The sequence below is a fragment of the Poeciliopsis prolifica genome, unplaced genomic scaffold (genome assembly GCF_027474105.1).
Source record: "Poeciliopsis prolifica strain line A6 unplaced genomic scaffold, Auburn_PproV2 SCAFFOLD023, whole genome shotgun sequence".
Taxonomy (NCBI): domain Eukaryota; kingdom Metazoa; phylum Chordata; class Actinopteri; order Cyprinodontiformes; family Poeciliidae; genus Poeciliopsis; species Poeciliopsis prolifica.
In genome coordinates this window covers 3,644,585-3,650,723 of record NW_026562398.1, presented here as the reverse complement: position 1 = coordinate 3,650,723, position 6,139 = coordinate 3,644,585, and positions in this window count along the sequence as shown.

Here is a 6,139-nt window from a genome sequence, read left to right as displayed (position 1 = left end):
CTTTAAATATTTGCTAAAACTGCCTCCATGTTGCGATAATGTAATCTGCAAAAAAAAAAAAAATCATTTTTCTCAATGTGGTTCTACTGCCATTTGCAGAAATAAACTGCTCCTGGTCAGAAAGAGTTGTCAATGATAATTGGTTGTATCATAATTCCACCCAGAAAAATACCATTTCAAATAAATGATTTTGAAGGTCCAAATCAATATGACATGTATGCCCATGTTGAATAGTTGTGAACATCTGGTAAGTGAGGAAGGCAACTCAAATGAGCAAGAGCAAAGAATAGTCATTCATCTCTAAAACTGCTGGCCAAAATATACTTCTGATAATAGAAACTACAGAGAAAAGACTAAATCTGATGAACACTTTCAAACATATTTCATTTGAAACTGAGCCATAAATTGAGCCAAAATTTTCAGAAGTCAGTATAATTATTAAGATCTAATACTTATGATCTGGTTTTACGTCATGAGTGGGACCACAGCTCTGTGGTGAACTAAATTTTCCGTGCAATGTCAGACCCATCCTGTGGCCAACTCTAATGTAGCGTGTGACACGTCACACCCCATCACTCTGACCAATAGATGACCAGCTGCTTACGTATGCCGCGTGCACCACTGGATCCCAAACCAGACGCTGTCAGGTGCGATAACAGTTTGAGCACCAAACCCACTCTGAAGCTTTGCACTCCTCTGTTCCCCCTCACAGTTCATCTGATGCTGCTGCCACACAGTTTGTGGTCAGCCATGCACTTCTATAAGTCCATGCTATGACCTAACGATGCTTTTATTTCTGGTTTACCTGCTCATTCCCCCCTGGCTGAGGGTCAAAGATAACCCAGCCGCTCTGCTCCCTTCGACCAGCCAGTCGGTCTCCATCACCGGGGGCTTTAACAGAGATAAGGACTGCTGCTGATCCCAGCTCTCTGAGAGGAATGGAAACCTCCTCACCATCAACTAGGGTTCATTTTGGAAATAGTTTGAGTCACAGACAAAGATATATGCAAGTGGAGTGTTGCAAATCTGAGTAAATAAGAAATGTGGTTTTTAAATGATAAATTAACCATATATTTTGGTTCAATTTCACTCTGAAATCAAGAACTAATCCGATGATCGGATGGTTGAGGTTAAACGGAACCTTTCCGTCAACCTGAAGTAAGCTAAAAGATTTCAAAGAGCAGCAGATTATGTCATGATTCAAAAATAAATCTGATTACAAATTGACTGTGTGATTGACACTGCAACTAACAGTTACCTTTGTACAGTTTCAAAACTCATGTCAAAACCCAAAGGTGGTTCGTCTGGTCTATCCCACATGTTCACTTCATCCCAACTACCACCACTGCTCTTTCATCATGTTTTATGAGCACTGTTTTATTTAGTAGTTTGGGATATTGTTCTCTTTATTTTTTCAATGATGTCTTTTATGTGCTGTTCTTCAGAGTCTTAAAATGTACTGATACATAAAATGTTTATTCTCTGTGGTTGAGAAAGAATTGAGAGGAAAGCTCTGTTTGCTCAAATCTCTGGTCGGTGATCAATCTGTGATTTATTTATTATTCAATGCTCTGCCGACCAAAGAAAACCCAATAAAACTGTTGAGCCATGTCAAATATTTTATGGCAGAATTATATAGTGTCACTGAGTTAACCAACCTATGACTCTTCTCCTGTTTTGCTCAACCATGAACACTTCAAATAATGTTCTTTCTTTTCTCCTCCTTCCCCTCTTATATTTTGCATCAGTCTAATAATAAGCTTTTTACACTGATAACTTGCTGCCCATTTATTCATGGACAGGCATCCCAAGGAGATCAGCTGATTTATCTTAAATAAACCATTTTATGTTGCCTTTGCAATATAAAAAAAAATAAAAAAAAAAAAATGACTGGTCCAAAACCAGATAATTTCAAAGGCAAGTGCAAGACTAGATAGGTTGGTACAAAAATCGGATAATTTTAGCCCAAGCCAATTCCCAAATTAGCTGCCTTAAAGTTATTGACTGTTTTATGAAAGATAATGCAGAGGGAGAATTCAAGCACACAACAGCGCCTGTAAAATGCAAAGTTTTTCATTTGGTTTCAGCAATTAAAGCATTACAGCCATTTGTCCCCCTGCTTCCCAAACGGGAGATCGCTTTACAATGTAATGGTGAACCAAAAACAGTTGTGTTTCCCAGCATTATTTGGAAAAGTCACATCCTATTGACTTCATAACATCGAAGAGATCCTGGACAGTGGAAGACAATGGACATCTGCAGCATTACCATTTGGTTATGGGTTATGAAAACAGCATGACCTGTGTCATAACCAGAAAACAACATTCTCTAATAATACAGCCTCGTTTATGAAAAGGACTTAAACATATAAATAAAGGAACGATTGATCTGAAGGACAAGATGACTCACTTGCCAAAGGTGAATACTCTTGATTCAACAATGTGAAAGAATATGGCAGCCGTGGCAGAAGGACGAAGGTGAAGTTGCTGAGCAACAAGAGCACATGCTGGGAATCTGTCTCAAATTTACCTGAAAAACATCTATTTTGTGGACAGATGAAACAAAACCGTGACTGTTCGGGAAGTGACTTTCTCCTCAGTGTCCTAGTATGACTTTAGCCTGGTGGAAACCAGCTCCTTGTTCTACACTTCACTTTGTACAGAGGAATTGAACCCTCCGCTTTTGAGAAACGATCGCCTGCAGAAGCTGTGGACTTTGTTAAATTTTTCCATTTTGAATGTAACATACTGTATGTAATGCGCTAGTTTGACGCTATGACATTTACAATGAATTGCCTGCACTGTAAACAGCCATTCTCACCACAAAGAGAGAAATGACAAGATGACTGTTTAATAATGATTCAGTATTTAGAATTAGTATTATGACTTGTTCACTGCCAAACCATAAGCAAACTTTAATTCTAAACCAGTCCAGAACATTGATTGTTCACTACTTCTGTTTCTGTTCTCTGATTGACCTGGTCGAAATTCAAATAGAATGTCGAACTTTCATTGAACTATAGATATCGAGCTCAGTGGAAGAAAACTCAGACAGAGCACTGAAGGGAGATGAGAATTAAGCAGTATTGCATTGGAAAACAATGGCTAGATTAGTAAAGAACATGAAACAAGGGCTGCACTGTTTTACTGCTTCAGGACCTGGGCAACTTTCCTTAATCAATGGAGGAATGAAGGAGAAAGTCCAATTAGTACTATGTGACTTTAGGCTCAAGTACACTTGGATTATGCAGCAGTATTATTTTCTGAAGCAAATCAGCCTATCTACACCTGAATGAATCAACAGACAAATAAATAAAATTAAGGTTTTGGAGTGGCCTATTCAAAATCTGGACTTGAATCTGATTAAAATGCAGTGAACAGTCTGTTTGCATCAAAATCCCTGCACCATGGCTGAATCCAAACAACTCTTCTCAGAACTAAAACCTGTCCACTGCAATACTAATTGTGCCACGACCAGTTTCAGGATTGGAAACATGTCATGTTATATTGGTCTGATATTCAAATTTGCTGAATCCATCATAGGACAAAACCTTGTTTTAGAGAATGTAAATCTACCATGTATTTAAAGCACATCATCTTTTTAGTTGCAGTTTAACAGCTGCAGCCTCTGGTCTTACAAAGTGCTGTGTACAATTTGTTATGGACGGTAAACGTCCCCTCAGCACAGCCTCGTTATCTCAATGCTCACGAGGATGTGGACAGGCCGAGCCTCGTTGACAGCATTTAATGCAGTCTTGCTCTCCCTTCCTCTCCCTCTCTGCGTCGCTTTTTTCTTTTTGTTTCAGGATGAAAAAGAGCTTCTTGTCGTTGGCCTGTTCTCCTTTCAGTCTGCGTGTGATCATGTGCGGTTAAACGTTTCATAACAAGGAAAGAGACTTTGAGCGGAAATGCTTCTGGAGCGATGTTTTCAACAGAGTTGCATCAGGTTTAAGATGGAGGAAGTGCAAAGTAGATTAGATTTGAAAAGTTACGCCAATTTCTTGAGGCAGTTAAAAACAAAAAATCAACAAATCTCTTTATGTTATGTTAATTCTGACAAAGTATTACCTACCCAGCCTAATCTGGGGCTTTTTTCCCCCCACTTTTTTGTCTCCTTACTTTTTCTTCTTTCCTTGCCTCTTTGATTGGTTTTCTACAGGAATCCTGGAGCTGGTTATAATGCACTGTACTACACAGAAGTCTGAAAAAACAATGTAAGGGCTGAAGAGAGGAAAAATCAGCAAGGAGCTATTTCTCTGTGCTGGATTGTTCTCTTTGATCTGGAGTGCAGTGAAAGGAGGGCATTATGTAACGTCTTCAGCACACACATGGCCAACTGTGTGACTGCCAAACACACAACGGGGGGAGATGTCGTAGTAGCGGTGGTGGCTGTGGTGGAAGAGTTGAGGGGGAAAGGATGGTGCTGTGACAAAAAAAGGGGGGAAGAAGACCGGCAAGAGAAAGTGATAAGGCCACGAAGGGAGCAAATAGATGGCAGTGAAAGGTAAAATGCTGCCGCTCATGTTGGTGTTGGGTCACTTTCCTTATTAAGGCTGCCCAGTCAAGCAGCTGTAATGTGGGCCTTAACAAGCCTCATAATGAGACATGAGAATGCCCCTTAGTAATGGTTCAAACATCCATCTGCTGTTCGCTGCCCAAAACACGCCGTCTCAACGCACATCATCTTCGCCTGATGTTAAACGAGGAAATCTAAATGATTACATGGAGTCTTGACCCTGTAGGGGGGGGAATAGCAGCATTTGAGAATTTTTAGCTTATCATTAATTAATACAGTATCTTGAAAGGTTTTCATATCCATTGAACGTTTTTCTGCATTTGACAAACACAAAGTTCAATGTATTTAACTGGGCACCAGGGGGTCCACCACATGGCTCAGAGGTAGAGCAGGTGCACCATAAACAGAGAATATGGTCCTCAATTCAATTGTCCTCAATTCAATTCCCGGCCCCAGGCCATTTGCTGCTTGTCTTCCTCTTTTCTTTTTGCCCCTTTTCCTGTCCATCTACAGTTGATTAAAGGCCCTTCACAAATGTTTGCTACTTGTGTATTTATGCTTTTCTATGGACATTTCGTACCTCATTTGATTTTTTGATTTTTTCTCTTGCAGAAATTAGAAGTAGCATGCTTTTGCAGCAGATGGCTCTTTAAATCAATCATTACAAATCAATAATAGATAACACTGTACCGCCGATGCCAACCAAATCTCAGAAATCACTGGCTGTGTCAAGCACCATACGGTGATGCAGCAGGCCAAATGTTCCCAACAAAGCGGGTCAAACATGGAGCTGAGGCAGCACATAGTGCACAAGAAAGTAAAGTAGAGGGGTATTATTAGTTTCCCCGACAAATCAAGAGCATGGCTTATAGGAGAAGGAGCCGTACCAACTGATAGGAGGGAGGATTGAGGAAAAGGCAAAGAGCGATTGGTAGGTTGTGTTCGCAGTGGTGTGCAGCCTAAAACTGATGCTGAGACGGCCTGACAGGGTCTGTTTTTGTTCATTGCGAGACTGTTATCCAGAGTGACCGTGTTGTCTTCCCTTCCCTCTGCAAAGGTTATGCCATTGCCAGCAGTCCACATGACACATTGAATGAGCCACTGCTCCGTGAGCCGGAGATGTTCATCAGGTCCGTCTTGAAGCACAGGCGGCCGGCCCTCCCCTTAGATCCTGACATTGCTAAGAAGCCCTTTATGAAGGAAAATCTGCGTGGCTTCTCAACATTTTCTTCTATTTATTTACGACATATCGTACGGCTGCTGCTGCATTTTGCAAATGACGTGATTGGTAATCGGGTGTGTTGGGCTGTCAGCTCAGGGTGCATGATCTTGCCAGCATGACTCAAGTCTGCCCGTGAGCTGCTTCCTGTGCCTGTGCATCTACTCCAGTTGCTCGTATGATCTATTTTAGATTCTTTTGCCCAAGGATGTGTGTGCATCCTCACAGCGAAGAGCCACAAAAAAAATAAAAATTAAAAAAAACTGGAAAAAAAAAAGGAAGAGGAGGAGGAAGAGGGGGAGGTGGCAATGTTCATATAATCTACAGGCAATCATGCAAATTCCCCAGACATATAGTGCACTCATAGATGCTGTGGATAGGGGTGCAGCCCTGGACTCTGCTCAG